At 46.9% G+C, this 24,204-nt stretch overlaps 1 protein-coding gene across 7 annotated transcripts in view; it reads right to left on the bottom strand.

The window, feature by feature from the left end:
- Positions 1-10,954, bottom strand: part of LOC128420714 (cytosolic beta-glucosidase-like) — a 108,845-nt gene extending 97,891 nt beyond the window's left edge. For all 7 annotated transcript variants that reach the window (XR_008332095.1, XR_008332097.1, XR_008332096.1 and 4 more), the window contains exon 1: positions 10,772-10,954. The gene's annotated coding sequence lies outside the window, so the exon portion shown is untranslated. The remainder of the gene's footprint in view (positions 1-10,771) is intronic.
- Positions 10,955-24,204: the final 13,250 nt, after the last annotated feature.

Below are 24,204 nucleotides of genomic sequence, written 5' to 3'. Positions count from 1 at the left end.
TATTGGCCGAGGGAGCCGGCATGCAGCTTCCGGGTCATGTGGCCAGCATGACTAAGCCGCTTCTGGCAAAACCAGAGCAGCGCACGGAAACACCGTTTACCTTCCCGCTGGAGCAGTACCTATTTATCTACTTGCACTGGTGTGCTTTCAAACTGCTAGGTTGGCAGGAGCAGGGACTGAACAATGGGAGCTCACCCCGTCACGGGGATTCGAACTGCCGACCTTCCGATTGGCCAGCCCAAGAGGCTCAATCGTTTAGACCACAGCGCCGCCCGCGTCCCCAGAGACAGAGATAGTCCTGAGGAAAAGCCTGGAAGCTGAGGGAGCTTCCTGGTCCTCACACAGAACAGACCCCATGCAACATGCAAGGTTAGCAAAGCACATAGCGGACCTTCCTCGACCTTAATAAAGGTATTATTACTTTCCCTGTGAATTTAGTTCTAATGTATCAATGTGCCTGCCTCTCTTCAGCCAAATTATGATACGATTCATAGACTATTTCATATTGGGGATATAGAGTGTATTAGCCATTAGGTTCCTTAGAAATGCTCTCTTTCAAATGCCTTTTTCACTCCACAATGCAAATGTTCCTCTACCTAGCAAAACCTAATCAACAAGCACAGTGAATACAATTTTCTTATTCTTCAGTGATAAGCAAAAACTCTGATGTATTTGTAGCTGTTGGCTCCCCCCCCCCCCCTTTCCTTCATAAAACTGACTGTAAGAAAATAGCATTTATTGTGGCTACTGTTTGCGTTAAGACTAATAAAGAAAATGCACTTTGTTTCCATTTTATTTAACAGTTATGTTTATTACTTTCCTCACACCGGGAGATAAGTACACAGACATCATGTTACTTCACCCCACTGATAAATGGACCAATTTGCATTTTCCGGGAGGGGGGAGGCTCAAAATGGCAGTTGCAGTGTATAAAACATATACATTTACTATAATTGCCACACATTTTATCTGAGCAAATGTAAATTCGGAGATTCTATAAAAGGCATCTCTTTTCATGCTGAATGTATTGTTCTGTAGTTTGTACAGATAGGCAGGCATTTAAGCAATTGCAATAAAATTTAAAATTGTGGTTCCCTAAAGTGCAATCTTTCTAAATAACTTTCCTTTTAAAAGAAAACAGAGATAAGGCACAATTCTCCTCATTTTCCTGTCATTTTTCAGAATAGTTACAGACTAATTATGATTTAGGATTAGAGACGGCATCGTTCCTGTGTAGTCAATTTATATATATTTAGTTCACATTTTTCTCACCAACTGCTCTTGAGAGTCCTCTATGGTTTTTTAGCTTGCCAAGGCAAAAGACGTCTGCAGTATGGGACTAGCACAGTTTCTCAAACTTGCTGAAATCCCTCCTTTACCTTCTCTGGTACCACCCCCTACAGCACTACTTTTGTTTGGGAGGGGGATATGAATATTGGTGAACTCGGTATAACCCATGATGCAGAGGGAATCATTAGGGAATGAGCCCTGTGGTCAAATGCTTCTCCTTCCCTTCTCACACGCATCCTAATCCGTTCCTTCCCTGTTTGAACAAACCAGGCTTTGCATTGCACCGGTAGTGTTCATCCAGTTACCGTGCAAGACAATTGATGGAGATAGCAATCTGTGTACAGTGGTACCTCAGGTTAAGTACTTAATTCGTTCCAGAAGTCCGTACTTAACCTGAAACTGTTCTTAACCTGAAGCACCACTTTAGCTAATGGGGCCTCCTGCTGCTGCCGCGCCGCCGGAGCCCAATTTCTGTTCTCGCCCTGAAGCAAAGTTCTTAACCTGAAGCACTATTTCTGGGTTAGCGGAGTCTTCAACCTGAAGCGTATGTAACCTGAGGTACCACTGTATCTGGGTAAATGGACATGAGATTATTTTGACATGAAAAAGTCTTCCCTTCCCTAACACCCAATCCCTGTCAGGAGTTCAGCCTACACTAGAGTAGGACCCTGGCAGAGACACATGCCTGACAGGCATGTTCTCTCCCTCCTGGTCGATCGTTCGGGAGCTTCATAAGCTTTCTTCAGCCTGAACATCACAGCGACCGATGCCAACCGACACCGGCACACTTAGGGATCCGCAGAGTTTGCGCAGTTGCGTAACAGACCTCAGCAACTCAGCATTTTGGCTAATTACTTTATTTACATATAAACACACATGGAGCACTGCAACATGGCTCCCTCTCTCTCCAGCATCAGACAGCAAAGGGGCGGGGGGAGGACAATAGTCCCACTTCAAGGAACACAGTAACACAAACATCCTGTCTCTGTCACTTCCCACTCTGTGGAGTCAAAACATATACCGTCATGTGACAGACAACAATCCCATGACTGCAATCATGGAGCAGGAATTCTAACAATGGCATCTCTACTTGGATGCTTGGGGATATGCACTAAATGGACAAGAATACATCTTCCTCCTACTGGGTCAGAGAGGAGAAAAATGAAAGAATTCACGGCTGTGGCTTATTTTCCAGCAGTATCAACGCAGGCATCTTTCAATTCCACATCCTACCCTAGGTGGGGATCTTTGGTTCTGCACACTAACCTCTGGGGGTAAGCCAGAGGCTGCAGAATGATATGGAAAGAGGTAGTAGTCCCTAGTGGGACGCGGGTGGCGCTGTGGGTTAAACCACAGAGCCTAGGACTTGCTGTTCAGAAGGTCGGCGGTTCGAATCCCCACGACAGGGTGAGCTCCTGTTGTTCGGTCCCTGCTCCTGCCAACCTAGCAATTCGAAAGCACACCAGTGCAAGTAGATAAATAGGTACCGCTCCGACGGGAAGGTAGTGAAGCTAGACTGGTGACTGGGGGCAGCCGCCGAGACCACATAACACTGGTCTTGAAAGACCTACATTGGCTCCCAGCACGTTTCCGAGCACAATTGAAAATGTTGGTGCTGACCTTTAAAGCCCTAAGCGGCCTCGGCCCAGTATACCTGAAGGAGCGTCTCCACCCCCATCATTCAGCTCGGACACTGAGGTCCAGCTCCGATGGCCTTCTGGCGGTTCCCTCACTGTGAGAAGTGAGGTTACAGGGAACCAGGCAGAGGGCCTTCTCGGTAGTGGCACCAGCCCTGTGGAATGCTCTCCTGTCAGATGTCAAGGAAATAAACAATTGACTTTTAGAAGACATCTGAAGGCAGCCCTGTTTAGGGAAGTTAGTTTAATGTTTGATGTTCTATTGTGTTTTTCATATTCTGTTGGGAGCCGCCCAGAATGGCTGAGGAAAGCCAGCCAGATGGGCAGGGTATAAATAACATACAGTGGTACCTCGGTTTACATACGCTTCAGGTTACAGACTCCGCTAACCCAGAAATAGTACCTCGGGTTAAGAACTTTGCTTCAGGATGAGAACAGAAATCGTGCTTCGGCGGCGTGGCGGCAGCGGGAGGCCCCATTAGCTAAAGTGGTGCTTCAGGTTAAGAACAGTTTCAGGTTAAGTATGGACCTCCGTAACGAATTAAGTACTTAACCCGAGGTACCACTGTGTTGTTGTTGTTATCTGAAAGATGACACCCTCCAGCTAAGGGAGGAAAGAAAGAGCTTGAAACAGCTTGAATTTTCGTGGCAGAGAGAGCTGTAACTTGGTTGGAGCGAAAGCGTCATCACGGCACAGTTCCTCTCTCTGGAGAGCTGAAGGCAAAACTATCAGCTGTAGTGCCTGCTTAAACAAGAGTATCTGAAAGGCAAGAGGGGGGATGTGCTTGGCGCCATCTTTATCAACTTTAGCTGCAAACAAAGACCTTCCTGTTTACCCTGCCATTGGGCTCTAAATTGGGGTCATGCAATCCACGGATACCCTAGCCAGTATTGGAAATTCATCTTTTGGCAGGGTGCAGTAGAAGTTGTCCTTTTAATGTTAGTCTCATAAAGCCTCTACTGCTCTGTTCTCCAAAGGAAACCAAATCCTCCCTGGAACTTCCCACAGCTCAGCAAAGTGGGGAATGCAAAACCATGTATTGTTTATTTATTAAATGCCTCAACAACGTAGGAGAGCCAGCCGCTGGATAACAGTAAAATGAAACGAGGCTCGTTGCTGACTTAACTTGAGATCCCACCTACAGGCATCGGTGAAGACCTTTTAATTACACACATAGCTTATAACTTGAAGAGCAGGCTGCAATCCAAGCCATCGTCCCCTAATTGTGTCTTCTAGCCTGCAGTAAAATAAGCAAAGACAAACTCTGCAATATTGTGCAATAATGTTCCCAGGCTATAGCTAATTTCACATATAGGAATCTCTTCCACAAGGCTTGCACATGGGTGCGGAGCATTTGTTAAAACATTCCAAAGCACAGAACTGCCATTTATAGTGGGAGGAGTGCTGGGAATTACCCTGCTCTTCGGCTTTCTGCCTTTGGTGCTGGTGCTTCCCTCCCTTGCTCTCGCCACCGTCTATCAAAAACTTCACTCTTGGGGCCTATCCCCTCAACACCTACTCACTATGGCCCCTACTAAAGCAAACAGTCTAATTGGTCAACGTCTAAAAGATATCGAGCATCAGAATAAACTGGCCACTATAAGGAAATTCTGCCCTTGGTATGTTCATTTTCCACCTCTCCATTTTGATTCTCTGGCCCCATATCTGCAGAAACTTATTATCCCAAAATAGAGTGGTACCTCGGGTTACATACGCTTCAGGTTACATACACTTCAGGTTACAGACTCCGCTAACTCAGAAATAGTGCTTCAGGTTAAGAACTTTGCTTCAGGATGAGAACTCATGCTCCGGCGGCACGGCAGCAGCAGGAGACCCCATTAGCTAAAGTGATTAAGAACAGTTTCAGGTTAAGAACAGACCTCCGGAATGAATTAAGTACTTAACCTGAGGTACCACTGTACAGACATGCTTTTACACTTGCAAGACTGGATGTTTTGCCACCTGCGGTACTTGAGGGTCGATTCCAAAAGATCCCACCTGAGAAACGTCTTTGCACCTGTGGAGATGGTAGCACCGAAACAGCAGCACACGTCCTCCTGTCTTGTACTCTCTACAAAGACCTGAGGAACGAGATCATCACCCCACTTGTCCTAACCATCCCAGGGCGCTCATCCACTGCCACAATGTCCTTTCTTCTATCAGATCAAAATGAGCAGATAACAGCAAAGGTTGCTAGGTTCATAGCTGGGGCAATCAGAATAAGGGCCACTAACTGATTGCTGATTCAGGACTTTAAATTGTGCTCTTATATCAAATTTCCTTTTCTGCGTATACTGTAATGTTTTACTGTTGCTACGGCCATTGGCTAATGCGAATAAAGTTTTATCTCTCTCTCCATCCAAAATCTCGTGAAAACACGTCTCTCCCCATCTCAGCCTGAAATAACCAGTTTAGACAGTCCCAGTCGGTCAAACCACTCACATTGAGGGAAAATGCCGCTACAATGAGCCAGAGTCCTGGTCCCAGGGCCCACAGCTCAACCATGCAATGAGGCCACCCCAACCAGTGCTTTTGTGCTTTGCCGGAATGTGCGCATGTATGCACAAACACACATCCAAGTGTGGCCAAGCAAAGCAATGTAACACATGCCATCCACCTCTGGCTTGAAAAAATTCAGAGGGTTGTGTGCCTCAGAATGATCAAGCTACCCATTTCTCAAAATCCACAATGCAGAACGAGTCCCCCACCCCTCTACATTACACCACAGCAGAAACTCTAAAAGGTTCAGTCGTTCCATTAAAACAGAGCAGAAACAAAACAGTATGTTCTAACGGTGCACCCATCACCACGTGAAAAAACAGAGGCAGATTCGCATCTGGACCTTGCCATGTACAGTGGTACTTCAGGTTACATACGCTTCAGGTTACATACGCTTCAGGTTACAGACTCCGCTAACCCAGAAATAGTGTTTCAGGTTAAGAACTTTGCTTCAGAATGAGAACAGAAATCGTGCTCCGGTGGCGCGGCAGCAGCAGGAGGCCCCATTAGCTGAAGTGGTGCTTCAGGTTAAGAACAGTTTCAGGTTTTAAGTACGGACCTCCGGAACGAATTAAGTACTTAACCCGGGGTACCACTGTATGCCTGTTGTCTTTGTCCATGGAGTTTTCTTGGCAAGGATACTGGAGTGGCTTGCCGGTTCCTCCTCCAGGTGGATCACGTTTGGTCAAAACTCTCCACTATGACCTGTTCATCTTGTGTGCCCTGCTCGGCGTAGTTCATAGCTTCTCTGAGTTCTTCAAGCCCCTTCGCCATGGCAAGGCAGTGATCCATGAAGGGTTTTCCCAGTAGTGATGTATGGAAGTGAGAGCTGGACCATAAAGAAGGCTGATCGCTGAAGAATTGATGCTTTTGAATTATGGTGCTGGATGAGACTCTTGAGAGTCCCATGGACTGCAAGAAGATCAAACGCATCCATTCTTAAGGAAATCAGCCCTGAGTGCTCACTGGAAGGACAGATCGTGAAGCTGAGGCTCCAGTACTTTGGCCACCTCATGAGAAGAGAAGACTCCCTGGAGAAGACACTGATGCTGGGAAAGATGGAGGGCACAAGGAGAAGGGGACGACAGAGGACAAGATGGTTGGACAGTGTTCTCGAAGCTACAAACATGAGTCTGTCCAAACTGCGGGAGGCAGTGAAAGACAGAGGTGCCTGGCGTGCTCTGGTCCATGGGGTCACGACGAGTCGGACACGACTAAACGACTAAACAACAACAACAACAACAACAACAACCACTGTATAGTTAGAAGGTGAAAGATGCCCAATTACATCTTCATAGCCCTATGGTTGGAGGACGGATGGCGGCTAACAGATTGATGTTGAATCCCGATAAGACAGGAATACTGTTTCTGGGGGACAGAGGGTATGCAGGTGTGGGAGACTCCCTGGTCCTGAATGGGGTAACTGCCCCTGAAGGACCAGGTGCGCAGCCTGGGAGTCATTTTGGACTCACAGCTGTCCATGGAGGCGCAGGTCAATTCTGTCTCCAGGGCTGCTGTCTACCAGCTCCATCTGGTACGCAGGCTGAGACCCTACCTGCCTGCACACTGTCTCATCAGAGTGGTGCATGCTCTGGTTATCCCCCACTTGGACTACTGCAATGCGCTCTATGTGGGGCTACCTTTGAAGGTGACCCAGAAACTACAACTAATCCAGAATGTGGCGGCTACACTGGTGACTGGGAGTAGCCGCCAGGACCATGTAACACCGGTCTTAAATGATCTACACTGGCTCCCAGTACATTTCCGAGCACGATTCAAAATGTTGGTGCTGACCTTTACAGCCCTAAACGGACTCAGCCCTGTATACCTGAAGCAGCGTCTCCACACCTATTGTTCAGCCTGGACACTGAGATCCAGCATCATTCGTATTAGCCTCATCTTCCCACTACTCCATAAGCACCCAGGGCACACAGAACAATTCTGTATCTCCCTGCTGTTTTCAGATACCAGCCCTGCTACAACATACAATATTGCCAGGTTCTGCATAGCAGCATTCAAAATTCATCTGATGATGACCTGAGCCACAAACTAGATTAAATGAACACTCATATCAGAGTGCTTTGTAAATTGATAGCCATATATACTAACCTTTTACGCTCTTCCACATCCACATTTAATGCTCCCAACCCTTCTTTTAGATCATTTTAGATTCTTATAGTCTTTTACGTATACCTTCTGTTTTAATCATTTTAGTTTTCCAAAGCATTTTACAGATTTTTAATTATAGTACCCCACCCTACTTATGCTGGTCTATGATTCTAATAAAGATTTGATTGATGGAGATCCAGCACTGAAGGCCTTCTGGTGGTTCCCACACTGAGAGAAGTGAGGTTACAGGGAACCAGACAGAGGGCCTTCTCGGTAGTGGCGCCTGCCCTGTGGAATGCCCTCCCATCAGATGTCAAGGAGATGAGTAACTATACAACTTTTAAAAGACAGCTGAAGGCAGCCCTGTATGGGAATTTTTTTATGTTTGGTGTTTTATTATGCTTTTATGTTTGCTGGAAGCCACCCAGAGAGGCTGGGACAACCCAGTCAGATAGGCGAGGTACAAAATTTATGATGATGATGATGATCCCATGATTCATTTGCCAATAAATAGGACCTGTCTGTAATTTTAGTACATCCCTATGACATTTTGCCTTTGTCTAGGGTTACGATTTGGTGTTCTGGAATTATGCATTAAATAAAAACAACTTCTGCGTTTTGGAGGGAGGCAAAGGACTGCAACAAGGCGAATGAACCCTTTGGAACAGATTGCAACTCAGTCACAGAGCCTATGTTTTGAATGTGAAAGGTCTTAAGTTCAATCCCTAACACTGGTATTTTAAAACCAATGGCTCACCTTTAGCCCTCTTAATCTATTTACTATATATTTGTAATCTGGCTGTTCTGCTGTCTCTCTCTTTCTCTCTCTCTTTGGCGATCACTTGTAGCCAAGTAAGATTGTCTTCCGTAAATACGGTTTTAACAATGAGTCCGTAAGTGACTGTGGAGGCCAATTCTGGATCCACACCTCCTTCCACAGGGGGGACATAGGTTTCCGGGCGGGAGTTGATCACAGTGTGGATTTGCCAAGCGTGCCTTCCTCTTACCGCGTTTCTCCCTTGTGTCCTGAGTTCAAATGTCTTCAAAGCCCATGACACCTTTGGTAAAGGCTGTTCTCCAACTGGAGCGCTCGCAGGCCAGTGTTTCCCAGTTGTTGGTGTTTATACTACATTTTTAAAGATTTGCCTTGAGGCAGTCTTTAAACCTCTTTTGTTGACCACCAGCACTACGCTTTCCATTTTAAAGTTCGGAATAGAGTAGTTGCTTTGGAAGACGATCATCAGGCATCTGCACATGACCATGTTCTGCTGTGACCCCCACCTTGGTTTAGGCTGTGACCCAGTAACAGCGAGTCCCAACCCACCAACTGAAAACCAGTGGTGTAGACAATACACTGAGACTCAGCTTCCTAGGTTTCTATGAAGCTAGCGTTATGGAATCATAGAATTGCAGAGTTGGAAGAGACCCCAGGGGTCATCTGGTCCAACCCCTTGAAATGCAGGAATCTCAACTAGATCATCCTGTTGTTGTTTAGTCGTTTAGTCGTGTCCGACTCTTCGTGACCCCATGGACCAGAGCACGCCAGGCACTCCTGTCTTCCACTGCCTCCTGCAGTTTGGTCAAACTCATACAGGTAGCTTCGAGAACACTATCCAACCATCTCGTCCTCTGTTGTCCCCTTCTCCTTGTGCCCTCCATCTTTCCCAACATCAGGGTCTTTTCCAGGGAGTCTTCTCTTCTCATGAGGTGGCCAAAGTATTGGAGTCTCAGCTTCAGGATCTGTCCTTCCAGTGAGCACTCAGGGCTGATTTCCTTAGGAATGGATGCGTTTGATCTTCTTGCAGTCCATGGGACTCTCAAGAGTCTCCTCCAGCACCATAATTCAAAAGCATCAATTCTTCCATGATCAGCCTTCTTTATGGTCCAGTTCTCACTTCCATACATCACTCCTGGGATGATCCACCTGGAGCAGGAACCGGCAAGCCACTCCAGTATCTCTGCCAAGAAAACTCCATGGACAAAGACAACAGGCATATAAAAGATGCTCTGCTTAAAATCTTCCAAGGAAAGAGAGTCCACCACCTCCCTAGGGAGACCTTTCCACTGTCAAACAGCTCTTACTGTCCAAAAGTTCATCCTGGCGTTTAGTCAGAATATCTTATTTTGTCATTTGAAGCCATTGGTTTGAGTCCTGTACTCCAGACAGAGGAGTAGGTAAGGGGGGCCGGGGACATGGTGGCTCGGACGCCTGCAAAATGGCAGGTGGCGGCAAGACTCCGCACAGGGAGCCCAGCCCCAGCTTGCCCCACCCAATGGATGGCTTGCTGGGCACATGAGCTGGGCACACGAGCTGCCCCAGATGCCAAGGGGCTAGCGATGCCGCTGCCTCCATATAAGGAGAAAACAGGCTTGCTCCATGATCCATGTGACAGCCCTTTGGACATTTGAAGGCATTTCAAGGGACGCGGGTGGCGCTGTGGGTTAAACCACAGAGCCTAGGGCTTGCCAATCAGAAGGTTGGCAGTTCGAATCCCCGCGACGGGGTGAGCTCCCGTTGCTCGGTCCCTGCTCCTGCCAACCTAGCAGTTCGAAAGCACGTCAACGTGCAAGTAGATAAATAGGTACCACTCCGGCGGGAAGGTAAACGGTGTTTCCGTGCGCTGCTCTGGTTTCGCCAGAAGCGGCTTAGTCATGCTGGCCACATGACCCGGAAGCTGTACGCCGGCTCCCTTGGCCAATAAAGCGAGAAGAGCGCCGCAACCCCAGAGTCAGTCACGACTGGACCTAATGGTCAGGGGTCCCTTTACGTTTTTACCCAATCTCCTCTAAAGTCTCTTTTCCAGGCAAAACATACCCAACTCCCTCAACCGTTCCTCATCAGGCTAGGTTTCCAGACCATTTCCTGCAAACGGAAAAAGTTTTTGCAAGGCGTTCCCACTTCCCACCCCATTCCCAAAGAGAGCTTTGAGCTGCATCGAGGATCCTTGGGTAAGAGGGAGTTTCAAGGGGAGGAAATGAGGTCTAGCGGGGGAAGGATAAACAACAAAAGCTCCGCAGAGGCTCTGGCAACTCATTGCTGCTGCAAGGCTGGGGGGAAAGCAAATAAGGAAGAGAGAATCTGCATGGCATGCGGTCTGAGAGGGCTGCAAAGTGTGTGGATAGCAATTCAAGGGCTGCATCCTTTTAGCCATCGCATGTTGCAACGGGCTCCCGGACAATACTGCTTTTTAAGCCTGCTCGCCACAGACTGCCAGCACAGACCGTCTCTGTTTACCCTGCAAGCCTGTAAACCCGACACGAGCTCCTTTCAAGTCCCGCCTCTCTCTCTCTGTCTTCCCCGCACTTCCCACCGTGGAAGGGAACCGATCAATGCACGGCGACAGATCTGCGCGCTCGCTGCAAAACGCAAAGCGAACGGGGCGCAAACGGCAGTTTTTTCACTCCCCGCTGATCCATAAATGAGCTAGGAAGGGGGAGTAGATAAAACTACAACTCCCAGAATGCCCTGGCTTCTTTTCTTTTTCTTTGAAATTCACTTTGACGCTTCAGATTCTCTATGTTCCGGATTTGTTTGGTTAACTCCCTGCCAAGTCCTGGGCAGAATTCGGCGTTTCTAAACCCATCGCAAATCACAGGTGCAAGACCTGGATTCTGCTTGTAGTCGAGCCGGCCAGTGTTTCCCAGTTGTTGGTGTTTATACTACATTTTTTTAGATTTGCCTAGAGACAGTCTATAAACTTCTTTTGTTGACCACCAACATTTCGTTTCCCGTTTTTAAGTTGGAAATAGAGTACAGTGGTACCTCGGGATGCAAACAGGATCCATTCTGGAGCCCCATTCGCATCCCGAATGGAACGCAAGACGCGATGGCGCGTCTGCGCGTTTCGCCGCTTTCGCGCATGCGCGTGACATCGTTTTGAACTTCTGCGCATGTGCAAGTAGTGAAACCTGGAAGTAACACACTCCATTACTTCCAGGTTGCCGCAGAGCGCAACTCAGATGCGCTCAACCCGAAGCACATTCAACTCAAGGTATGACTCTAGTTGCTTGGAAGACGATAATCAGGCATCTGCACAACATGACCAGTCCACAGAAGTTACCATAGCTGTCAACGTTTCCCCTATTTTAAGGGAAATTCCCTTATTCCGAATAGGATTCCTCGCAAGAAAAGGGGAAAGTTGACAGCTATGGAAGTTACTCTTACCTAGTAACAGCAAAAATAAATAAATGGAATTGTCTCTTACTAGGACAATACTTGGAGGCTCATGTGATCAATCACCTTCCCACTCGTTGTCCCTCAACAAAAAATGTACCTCCATACGGGGTTCTTCAGACGGTCCTTTTCTAAAAAGTCATACGAACAGTCTGTTCCCAACAGTAACCAACAAAGCCTTCTGGGAAACCCACAAGCAAAATTGTAGGTAGGGTGGTTTCAGAAACCTAGCTTTAATAATTTAAAGAGTTGTGTTGTTTTAGATTATAAACTGCCCTGGGATTTTTTTGTTATTCAATTTATTTATTTTTATGAAGGGTGGTTCGCAATTGCCTAAAGGTGATCTCTAACTTATTGCCATCTGTGGAGCACACCCATTTAAATTAATGGTCTTAAATCCATTGACTTCTATGCAACAAAGTCAGCCCTGTTCTGCTTGTGCAATGAAACTTCCCCAGCCTCCTGTCTTCCTTCACACCCCTGTGCGCTCTCAGGTTTGCTCCAGACAGTGGAGACCGCCCAAAAAAAAAGACGGATTTGAGGGTGCATGAATGGAGATGGGTAAAATAATAATAATAATAATAATAATAATAATAATTTATTTATTTATACCCCGCCCATCTGGCTGGGCTTCCCCAGCCACTCTGGGCGGCTTCCAAAAAAATATTAAAATACTGTAATACATCAAATATTAAAAGCTTCCCTAAACAGGGCTGCCTTCAGATGTCTTCTAAAAGTCTGGTAGCTCTTGTTCTCTTTGACATCTGGTGGGAGGGCGTTCCACAGGGAGGGCGCCACTACCGAGAAGGCCCTCTGCCTGGTCCCCTGTAACTTGGCTTCCCGCAGCGAGGGAACCGCCAGAAGGTGCTGGACCTCAGTGTCCGGGTACAACGATGCGAGTGGAGACGCTCCTTCAGATATACTGGACTGAGGCTGTTTAGGGCCTCCAATTAGGTTATGCATATGGAAATCCTTGCACAAACAGAATAACTGTTAGATGCAACTGTTAGATTTCAATGGGTCTGCTGTGATTATTTTTACAAAGTCATACAAAGTGGCCACCTCTTTGCTCCTATTTAGAAAGCTAACTAACACTGTTCTTCCATAGGTTTAGAATATGTATTAAATGGATAAATTTTACTGAGATGGATTTTACAGCACATTCCTATGACAGTCTACTCAGAAGTAGTCTAAGTTCAATGGAACTTACTCCAGCTGCCTATAGGTTTACACAGCCTTAGTAGTATACTTTTGACATTTGTCTATGGAGTTCAACACATACAGGGTATCCTATTTTATCTCACAACAGCTCTGTGATTTATTTAATTAAATTACTTTTTTAAAAAAAAAATCTGCCTTCCTTCAGAACATCGATCAGCTAAAATGAACTACCATTAAAATGACCAAAAACCTAAAAGCAGCAGAAATTAAAACAGCCAAATTAAAGACTTTGAAACAGCTTCAAAGGTATTTAAAACAATTAAGCGAGGGCTTCCCAGAGTGGGGTAAGAACATTAGGGAGGCAGAAAATCTGCATTCCCTTGGGAGGGTGCTTCAAAGTTTGTTCAGTAGAGAAAAGGCCCTCTTCCCTGATCAAGTCAGGCACGTTGTAAGGTCACCCAGTGAGTGTCATAGCTGAGCAGGGATTGAATCCCACGGCTCCCAGACTGAATGTGCCGGATTGCCTTCTATGGGTCTTGGCTTGCAGAAAGCAATAAACAGGCAAGGGCTGAAAGAGCAGGAAAATGTAATCATTCGGGAGAAAGTGGGACTATAACCAATTCTCTAACTCTCAGGGTGGGCGACATGCATCTCTGACTTCATTTCACACGGTCCCTGCAGCCTTGCAGCCTTGTCCCATTTCCCCATCCTACCAGAATTCCTTTCTTCTTGTTTCTTCTTTCCACTTTTTTGCCTCTTTGGATCACTAAAGTGAGAAAGGAATTACTTTCACTTGCTTTTCAGAATAATAGAAGTGTCCGTCGGTTGCGCTAAGCAACTAACTAAAATCTCATGTCTACTTATCTGCGAATAACCCTCTCAAACCCTTGCATAGAATGGACTTGCATAGAATGGGGAATTCTGTTGTTGTTGTTTAGTTGTTTAGTCGTGTCCGACTCTTCGTGACCCCATGGACCAGAGCACGTCAGGCACTCCTGTCCTCCGCTGCCTCCCGCAGTTTGGTCAAACTCATGCTGGTAGCTTCGAGAACACTGTCCAACCATCTCGTCCTCTGTCGTCCCCTTCTCCTTGTGCCCTCAATCTTTCCCAGCATCAGGGTCTTTTCCAGGGAGTCTTCTCTTCTCATGAGGTGGCCAAAGTATTGGAGCCTCAGCTTCACGATCTGTCCTTCCAGTGAGCACTCCGGGCTGATTTCCTTAAGAATGGATAGGTTGGATCTTCTTGCAGTCCATGGGACTCTCAAGAGTCTCCTCCAGCACCATAATTCAAAAGCATCAATTCTTCCATGATCAGCCTTCTTTATGGTCCAGTTCTCACTTCCATACATCACTCCTGGGATGATCCACCTGGAGCAGGAACCGGCAAGCCACTCCAGTATCTCTGCCAAGAAAACTCCATGGACAAAGACAACAGGCATATAAAAGATGCTCTGCTTAAAATCTTCCAAGGAAAGAGAGTCCACCACCTCCCTAGGGAGACCTTTCCACTGTCAAACAGCTCTTACTGTCCAAAAGTTCATCCTGGCGTTTAGTCAGAATATCTTATTTTGTCATTTGAAGCCATTGGTTTGAGTCCTGTACTCCAGACAGAGGAGTAGGTAAGGAGGGCCGGGGACATGGTGGCTCGGACGCCTGCAAAATGGCAGGTGGCGGCAAGACTCTGCACAGGGAGCCCAGCCCCAGCTTGCCCCACCCAATGGATGGCTTGCTGGGCACATGAGCTGGGCACACGAGCTGCCCCAGATGCCAAGGGGCTAGCGATGCCGCTGCCTCCATATAAGGAGAAAACAGGCTTGCTCCATGATCCATGTGACAGCCCTTTGGACATTTGAAGGCATTTCAAGGGACGCGGGTGGCGCTGTGGGTTAAACCACAGAGCCTAGGGCTTGCCAATCAGAAGGTTGGCAGTTCGAATCCCCGCGACAGGGTGAGCTCCCGTTGCTCGGTCCCTGCTCCTGCCAACCTAGCAGTTCGAAAGCACGTCAACGTGCAAGTAGATAAATAGGTACCACTCCGGCGGGAAGGTAAACGGTGTTTCCGTGCGCTGCTCTGGTTTCGCCAGAAGCGGCTTAGTCATGCTGGCCACATGACCCGGAAGCTGTACGCCGGCTCCCTTGGCCAATAAAGCGAGAAGAGCGCCGCAACCCCAGAGTCAGTCACGACTGGACCTAATGGTCAGGGGTCCCTTTACGTTTTTACCCAATCTCCTCTAAAGTCTCTTTTCCAGGCAAAACATACCCAACTCCCTCAACCGTTCCTCATCAGGCTAGGTTTCCAGACCATTTCCTGCAAACGGAAAAAGTTTTTGCAAGGCGTTCCCACTTCCCACCCCATTCCCAAAGAGAGCTTTGAGCTGCATCGAGGATCCTTGGGTAAGAGGGAGTTTCAAGGGGAGGAAATGACTTCTAGCGGGGGAAGGATAAACAACAAAAGCTCCGCAGAGGCTCTGGCAACTCATTGCTGCTGCAAGGCTGGGGGGGGAAGCAAATAAGGAAGAGAGAATCTGCATGGCATGCGGTCTGAGAGGGCTGCAAAGTGTGTGGATAGCAATTCAAGGGCTGCATCCTTTTAGCCATCGCATGTTGCAACGGGCTTCCGGACAATGCTGCTTTTTAACCCTGCTCGCCACAGACTGCCAGCACAGACCATCTCTGCTTACCCTGCAAGCCTGTAAACCCGACACGAGCTCCTTTCAAGTCCCGCCTCTCTCTCTCTGTCTTCCCCGCACTTCCCACCGTGGAAGGGAACCGATCAATGCACGGCGACAGATCTGCGCGCTCGCTGCAAAACGCAAAGCGAACGGGGCGCAAACGGCAGTTATTTCACTCCCCGCTGATCCATAAATGAGCTAGGAAGGGGGAGTAGGTAAAACTACAACTCCCAGAATGCCCTGGCTTCTTTTCTTTTTCTTTGAAATTCACTTTGACGCTTCAGATTCTCTATGTTCCGGATTTGTTTGGTTAACTCCCTGCCAAGTCCTGGGCAGAATTCGGCGTTTCTAAACCCATCGCAAATCACAGGTGCAAGACCTGGATTCTGCTTGTAGTCGAGCCGGCCAGTGTTTCCCAGTTGTTGGTGTTTATACTACATTTTTTTAGATTTGCCTAGAGATAGTCTATAAACTTCTTTTGTTGACCACCAACATTTCGTTTCCCGTTTTTAAGTTGGAAATAGAGTACAGTGGTACCTCGGGATGCAAACAGGATCCATTCTGGAGCCCCATTCGCATCCCGAATGGAACACAAGACGCGATGGCGCGTCTGCGCGTTTCGCCGCTTTCGCGCATGCGCGTGACATCATTTTGAACTTCTGCGCATGTGCGAGTAGCGAAACCCGGAAGTAACACACTCCATTACTTCCGGGTTGCCGCAGAGCGCAACTCAAATGCGCTCAACCCGAAGCACATTCAACTCAAGGTATGACTCTAGTTGCTTGGAAGACGATAATCAGGCATCTGCACAACATGACCAGTCCACAGAAGTTACCATAGCTGTCAACGTTTCCCCTATTTTAAGGGAAATTCCCTTATTCCGAATAGGATTCCTCGCAAGAAAAGGGGAAAGTTGACAGCTATGGAAGTTACTCTTACCTAGTAACAGCAAAAATAAATAAATGGAATTGTCTCTTACTAGGACAATACTTGGAGGCTCATGTGATCAATCACCTTCCCACTCGTTGTCCCTCAACAAAAAATGTACCTCCATACGGGGTTCTTCAGACGGTCCTTTTCTAAAAAGTCATACGAACAGTCTGTTCCCAACAGTAACCAACAAAGCCTTCTGGGAAACCCACAAGCAAAATTGTAGATAGGGTGGTTTCAGAAACCTAGCTTTAATAATTTAAAGAGTTGTGTTGTTTTAGATTATAAACTGCCCTGGGATTTTTTTGTTATTCAATTTATTTATTTTTATGAAGGGTGGTTCGCAATTGCCTAAAGGTGATCTCTAACTCATTGCCATCTGTGGAGCACACCCATTTAAATTAATGGTCTTAAATCCATTGACTTCTATGCAACAAAGTCAGCCCTGTCCTGCTTGTGCAATGAAACTTCCCCAGCCTCTTGTCTTCCTTCACACCCCTGTGCGCTCTCAGGTTTGCTCCAGACAGTGGAGACCGCCCCCCCAAAAAAGACAGATTTGAGGGTGCATGAATGGAGATGGGGAAAATAATAATGATAATAATAATAATAATAATAATAATAATAATAATAATTTATTTATTTATACTCCGCCCATCTGGCTGGGCTTCCCCAGCCACTCTGGGCGGCTTCCAAAAAAATATTAAAATACTGTAATACATCAAATATTAAAAGCTTCCCTAAACAGGGCTGCCTTCAGATGTCTTCTAAAAGTCTGGTAGTTGTTGTTCTCTTTGACATCTGGTGGGAGGGCGTTCCACAGGGAGGGCGCCACTACCGAGAAGGCCCTCTGCCTGGTTCCCTGTAACTTGTCTTCTCACAGTGAGGGAACCGCCAGAAGGCCCTTGGTGCTGGACCTCAGTGTCCGGGTACAACGATGCGAGTGGAGACGCTCCTTCAGATATACTGGACCGAGGCAGTTTAGGACCTCCAATTAGGTTATGCATATGGAAATCCTTGCACAAACAGAATAACTGTTAGATGCAACTGTTAGATTTCAATGGGTCTGCTGTGATTATTTTTACTTAGGGTAATAGTCATACAAAATGGCCACCTCTTTGCTCCTATTTAGAAAGCTAACTAACACTGTTCTTACATAGGTTTAGAATGTGTATTAAATGGATAAATTTTACTGAGATGGATTTTACAGCACATTCCTATGACAGTCTACTCAGAAGTAGTCTAAGTTCAATGGAACTTACTCCAGCTGCCTATAGGTTTACACAGCCTCAGTAGTATACTTTTGACATTTGTCTATGGAGTTCAACACATAGAGGGTATCCTATTTTATCTCACAACAGCTCTGTGATTTATTTAATTAAATTACTTTTTTTTAAAAAAATCTGCCTTCCTTCAGAACATCGATCAGCTAAAATGAACTACCATTAAAATGACCAAAAACCTAAAAGCAGCAGAAATTAAAACAGCCAAATTAAAGACTTTGAAACAGCTTCAAAGGTATTTAAAACAATTAAGCGAGGGCTTCCCAGAGTGGGGTAAGAACATTAGGGAGGCAGAAAATCTGCATTCCCTTGGGAGGGTGCTTCAAAGTTTGTTCAGTAGAGAAAAGGCCCTCTTCCCTGATCAAGTCAGGCACGTTGTAAGGTCACCCAGTGAGTGTCATAGCTGAGCAGGGATTGAATCCCACGGCTCCCAGACTGAATGTGCCGGATTGCCTTCTATGGGTCTTGGCTTGCAGAAAGCAATAAACAGGCAAGGGCTGAAAGAGCAGGAAAATGTAATCATTCGGGAGAAAGTGGGACTATAACCAATTCTCTAACTCTCAGGGTGGGTGACATGCATCTCTGACTTCATTTCACACGGTCCCTGCAGCCTTGCAGCCTTGTCCCATTTCCCCATCCTACCAGAATTCCTTTCTTCTTGTTTGTTCTTTCCACTTTTTTGCCTCTTTGGATCACTAAAGTGAGAAAGGAATTACTTTCACTTGCTTTTCAGAATAATAGCAGTGTCCGTCGGTTGCGCTAAGCAACTAACTAAAATCTCATGTCTACTTATCTGCGAATAACCCTCTCAAACCCTTGCATAGAATGGAGTTGCATAGAATGGGGAATTCTGTTCTTGTTGTTTAGTCGTTTAGTCGTGTCCGACTCTTCGTGACCCCATGGACCAGAGCATGTCAGGCACTCCTGTCCTCCGCTGCCTCCCGCAGTTTGGTCAAACTCATGCTGGTAGCTTCGAGAACACTGTCCAACCATCTCGTCCTCTGTCGTCCCCTTCTCCTTGTGCCCTCAATCTTTCCCAACATCAGGGTCTTTTCCAGGGAGTCTTCTCTTCTCATGAGGTGGCCAAAGTATTGGAGCCTCAGCTTCACGATCTGTCCTTCCAGTGAGCACTCAGGGCTGATTTCCTTAAGAATGGAGAGGTTGGATCTTCTTGCAGTCCATGGGACTCTCAAGAGTCTCCTCCAGCACCATAATTCAAAAGCATCAATTCTTCGGCGATCAGCCTTCTTTATGGTCCAGCTCTCACTTCCATACATCAATAGGAGTATAGCATCTAGATCAAGTGAAGTAAAAGTGCCACTGTATTCTGCTCTGGTCAGACCTCACCTGGAGTACTGTGTCCAGTTCTGGGCACCACAGTTCAAGAAGGACACTGACAAACTGGAACGTGTCCAGAGGAGGGCAACCAAAATGGTCAAAGGCCTGGAAATGATGCCTTATGAGGAACGGCTAAGGGAGCTGGGCATGTTTAGCCTGGAGAAGAGGAGGTTAAGGGGTGATATGATAGCCATGTTCAAATATATAAAAGGATGTCACATAGAGGAGGGAGAAAGGTTGTTTTCTGCTGCTCCAGAGAAGCGGACACCGAGCAATGGATCCAAACTACAAGAAAGAAGATTCCACCTAAACATTAGGAAGAACTTCCTGACAGTAAGAGCTGTTCGACAGTGGAATTTGCTGCCAAGGAGTGTGGTGGAGTCTCCTTCTTTGGAGGTCTTTAAGCAGAGGCTTGACAACCATATGTCAGGAGTGCTCTGATGGTGTTTCCTGCTTGGCAGGGGGTTGGACTCGATGGCCCTTGTGGTCTCTTCCAACTCTATGATTCTATGATCACTACTGGGAAAACCATAGCTTTAACTATAGGGACCTTTGTTGGCAAGCTGATGTCTCTGCTTTTTAAGATGCTGTCTAGGTTTGTCATTGGGAATTCTAGATAGAGGTTTTTCAGTTGAGTTGGCATCCACCTCTCTCAGGAGACAATTGAAGAGTTCGCCTTCGCGGGTAAAGTAAAACTGTCAGAGAGTTACAGCGCCTGCTGTGGCTGTAGAGACCGATACAGGAGAGAATGCTTTATCACAGATGGGGCAGATGAAGGTGTCCACAGGGGCAGCTTTAGGGTTGCTCAACCAGTGCAGTAGCACTGGGGCCCAAAAGAATGCTGTAGAACGGAGCAAGAGAGGCTGGGGACACCAAATTTTAGCTGAAATTTGAGAGCCTCAAGTCTGCCAATGGTGTCATGTTGTGCTGACACAGATGCGCCATGGTGTTTACAGTGGTACCTCGGGTTACATTCGCTTCAGGTTATAGACTCCACTAATCCAGAAATAGTACCTCGGGTTAAGAAATTGTGCAGTGGCGGCGCGGCAGCAGCAGGAGGCCCTATTAGCTAAAGTGGTGCTTCAGGTTAAGAACAGTTTCAGGTTAAGAACGGACCTCCGGAACGAATTAAGTACTTAACCCGAGGTACCACTGTATTCTCTTTGTGCTCTTCCCAGCAGACATCCCTCCTCTGGTCACTGTATGGATGCAGACCCTCCAAGTGTCCCTATTTTCCAGGGACAGTCCCAGATTTACAGAAGCTGTCCCAGTTTCTGATTTGATCCCAGAATGTCCCACTTTTCCTTAGGTTGTCCCTATTTTTCATCTGAGAAAAGTTGGAGGGTATGGAGCTATGCAACCCCCAAACCAGGTAAGGTAAAGGTAAAGGGACCCCTGACCGTTAAGTCCAGTTGTAACCGACTCTGGGGTTGCGGCGCTAATCTTGCTTTATTGACCGAGGGAGCCAGTGTACGGTGGTAAACAAATTTAATTAATAGTCATAATGATCCCCTCACCTTAATTTAGTAAACACTATGAACTTGCAGGGTAAAGGTAAAGGGACCCCTGACCATTAGGTCCAGTCATGGACAACTCTGGTTTGCGGCACTCATCTCGCTTTACTGGCTGAGGGAGCCGGCGTACAGCTTCCAGGTCATGTGGCCAGCATGACTAAGCTGCTTCTGGCAAACCAGAGCAGCGCACGGAAACGCCGTTTACCTTCCCGCCGGAGCGGTACCTATTTATCTACTTGCACTTTGACGTGCTTTCAAACTGCTAGGTGGGCAGGAGCAGGGACCGAGCAACGGGAGCTCACCCCGCCGCGGGGATTCGAACCGCCGACCTTCTGATCGGCAAGCCCTAGGCTCGGTGGTTTAGACCACAGCGTTTATAGATTCTTAAGTAACTATAAACCTTTAGGAGATACCTGAAGGCAGCCCCGTATAGGGAAGTTTTTTTAAATGTTTGATGTTTTATTACGTTTTTATATATGATGGAAGCCGCGCAGAATGGCTGTGGCAACCCAGTAAGATGTGTGGGGTATAAATAATAAAATTATTATTACAGTGGTACCTCAGGTTACAGATGCTTCAGGTTACAGATGCTTCAGGTTGCAGACTCGCTAACCCAGAAATAGTACCTCGGGTTAAGAACTTTGCTTCAGGATGAGAACAGAAATTGCGCGGCGGCGGCGGCAGCGGGAGGCCCCATTAGCTAAAGTGGTACCTCAGGTTAAGAACAGTTTCAGGTTAAGAACGGACCTCCAGAACAAATTAAGTTCTTAACCCGAGGTACCACTGTATTATGGAGTAGGATGTCCCTATGTCAGGGAGTGAGAAGAGGAGGAATGGTGGAGACCTCTCCATCCTGACTCTTTCTGGGAGGAGAAAGACAGTATAGATTTAGGGTTTGAGGCAGGTAGCAGCTCAGAGGCAGATGAGGGGGAAAGCTGGAATATCATGGGGGAGCCAGAACAGCAGCTGGCTGACATGTTGTCATTAGAAAGCATGCCAGAACCTCCATCTCTCAGAACCCGGCGAGCCTTAAAAGTAGGAGAGGAAAGAGCTAAAAGACAGAGGGCACATAGCAGTACCCATAGAAGTGACAAATGAGGAAGTGGGAGAGACGGGGGGGTGGAGATTCACTCGGGACAACGCCATTATCCAAGAGGCTGGGATCTATAGCCTCTCTCTGTAAAGATTGAAATAAAAAAGGATGGTAAGAAACTTTCCTTGTCTGTATACTTTCCTGGGCAACCAGCCTGGAGCCGCTGACAGCATCTTGACACCCTATTTCCATCGGAGAAATTTTGGAGGCACAACTTGACTGTCCGTCTGCAGGCTCTGCGGTCGTCTGCAAGGGATTCCCACAGAAGAGGGGTTAAATGTCGCCAACCTTCATGTCATGTTTACAAACATCTTTGTAGCCCAGAGCAGATTTGCGGGGAAGCCAGTTCCCCGCAGAGGTAGCCATGATAAAAATTAAAACATGGCAGTCTGTATTCCAGAGTCGTTAATCCAGAAAGTGTTTGTTCCCATCTCCTGCTTATCACTGGTTCTGGTTCCCCTCCACCGCTGGCGTTTGGTCCCTGTCAGATTATCTCCAAGGGAATGCTCCCCTCAATATGGAAACAGTTGCCCACCGCAATCTTTCTGTGTCTGCAGGTGTGGAGGATTCCCTGGTCCTGAATGGGGTAACTGTTCCCCTGAAGGACCAGGTGCGCAGCCTGAGAGTCATTTTGGACTCACAGCTGTCTATGGAGGCACAGGTCAAATCTGTGTCCAGGACAGCTGTTTACCAGCTCCATCGGGTACGTAGGCTGAGACCCTATCTGCCCGCGGACTGTCTCGCCAGAGTGGTGCATGCTCTAGTTATCTCCCGCTTGGACTACTGCAATGCGCTCTACGTGGGGCTACCTTTGAAGGTGACCCTCAAACTACAACTTATCCAGAATGCGGCAGCTAGACTGATGACTGGGGGCAGCCGCCGAGACCACATAACACCGGTCTTGAAAGACCTACATTGGCTCCCAGCACGTTTCCGAGCACAATTCAAAGTGTTGGTGTCGACCTTTAAAGCCTTAAACGGCCTTGGTCCAGTATACCTGAAGGAGCATCTCCACCCCCATCGTTCTGCCCGGACACTGAGATCCAGCGCCGAGGGCCTTCTCGGTAGTGGCGCCCGCCCTGTGGAACGCCCTCTCATGAGATGTCAAAGAGATAAACAACTACCTGACATTCAGAAGACATCTTAAAGCAGCCCTGTTCAGGGAAGTTTTTAATGTATGACATATTAGTGTATTTTTGGTCTTTGTGGAAGCCGCCCAGAGTGGCTGGGGAAACCCAGCCAGATGGGCGGGGTACAAATAATATATGATGATGATGATGATGATGATGTTTGCTGCAGGTTCGAGTCCAACACTGCAGACACCAACACCACACTGGCTCATATCCTGTTGAATGGTAACAGCTGAAGATCGGTCCTTCCTAAGTACTTTCCTTGCTGGAACGACAACTTCAAATTCCCTTCAAGGGGGAAAACAAAACAAGAAAGAGTCTTTGAAGTGAGCTGTTGTTGATGCCTGGATATCATGTACACAGGCAAGGAAACCAGACTTGATGAAAGAAAGTTAGAAGTGCTAAAATAAGGGGAAAACAGGTTGAAATTTCCCGAGAAGATAAGTGAGCTTCTGTTTATCTCTCCTTGCCCTAAAGATGTCTGAGGGTTTGAAGTGCTGCCAGGGTTTTCTTTCCTGCTCAAATATAAACAGACAACTGAAAGCCATCTATCTTTTTTGTCTTTAAACTGATGATTGATGGAGTGTAGGGTGGAAGAAAAAAACAAAACCCCACCTCTTTCTGCAAACACACACACACTTTTCATAGAATTGTAGAATTGTAGAGTTGGAAGGGACCCCAAGGGTCATCTAGTCCAACCCACTGTATCTGGAACTGGAAGACTAGTTACAGATTAGCCCAACTTACAGTGCAATTCTGCATATGTCAATGGGACTTGCTTCCAGAAAAGTGAGTATCAGACTGCAGTCAAAGTAAATCACCATATTACACATTGGCAGTAAATTTAATCAGAAGCAGATCTTACTCCCTAGTAAATGTCTCAAGGATTGAAGCCTGATATAATTTTCTCCTACAAATGCTCAGTTTCAGCAAGCAATTGGATTGTCTGCAAGAAAAATATAACCTCTTCCAGGGCGGGAAAGACAATGCACCTTAAAAGAAAAATGCTAGTGCAAAAATCCAACAGGTAAAGGCTTTCCCCATCCCTCTTCCATACCAAAGGGAAGTTTTATTTGCTGAATGCCAGAAAGATTACTGTCAGAAGGACACTCCGTTTGTTATTCATTTTTAACTTTGTAGCTTTTATAAGACATTAGTATACATAAAATGAAAGGGACGTGGGGTGGTGCTGTAGTTTAAACCACAGAGCCTAGGACTTGCCGATCAGAAGGTCGGTGGTTCAAATCCCAGCGACAGGGTGAGCTCCCGTTGCTCGGTCCCTGCTCCTGCCAACCTAGCAGTCTAAAAGCACAACAAAGTGTAAGTAGGTAAATAGGTACTGCTCCGGTGGGAAGGTAAATGGCGTTTCTATGCGCTG

The sequence above is a fragment of the Podarcis raffonei genome, chromosome 9 (assembly GCF_027172205.1).
Source record: "Podarcis raffonei isolate rPodRaf1 chromosome 9, rPodRaf1.pri, whole genome shotgun sequence".
NCBI lineage: Eukaryota > Metazoa > Chordata > Lepidosauria > Squamata > Lacertidae > Podarcis > Podarcis raffonei.
Note: the sequence above shows the minus strand (reverse complement) of the source record. Positions and strands in the feature narration are given on the sequence as shown.